Consider the following 354-nt stretch of genomic DNA (forward strand, 5'->3'; position numbering starts at 1 on the left):
CACACACACACACACACACACACATATATATACACACACACAATGTATATATATATATATATATATATATATATATATATATATATATATATATATATATATATATATATAGATATATACACACACAATATATATATATATATATATATATATATATATATATATATATATATATATTATATATATGTATATATGTATATCTATCTATCTATATATGCATTGTATATATATATATATATATATATATATATATATATATATATATATAGATAGATAGATAGATAGATAAAAAAATATATTTATATACAGTATGTGTATATGTGTATATATACACACACTGCATATATATATATA

Source organism: Penaeus japonicus, unplaced genomic scaffold, assembly GCF_977035675.1.
Source record: "Penaeus japonicus unplaced genomic scaffold, GWHDUDI00000001_assembly GWHDUDI00000010, whole genome shotgun sequence".
Lineage (NCBI taxonomy): Eukaryota > Metazoa > Arthropoda > Malacostraca > Decapoda > Penaeidae > Penaeus > Penaeus japonicus.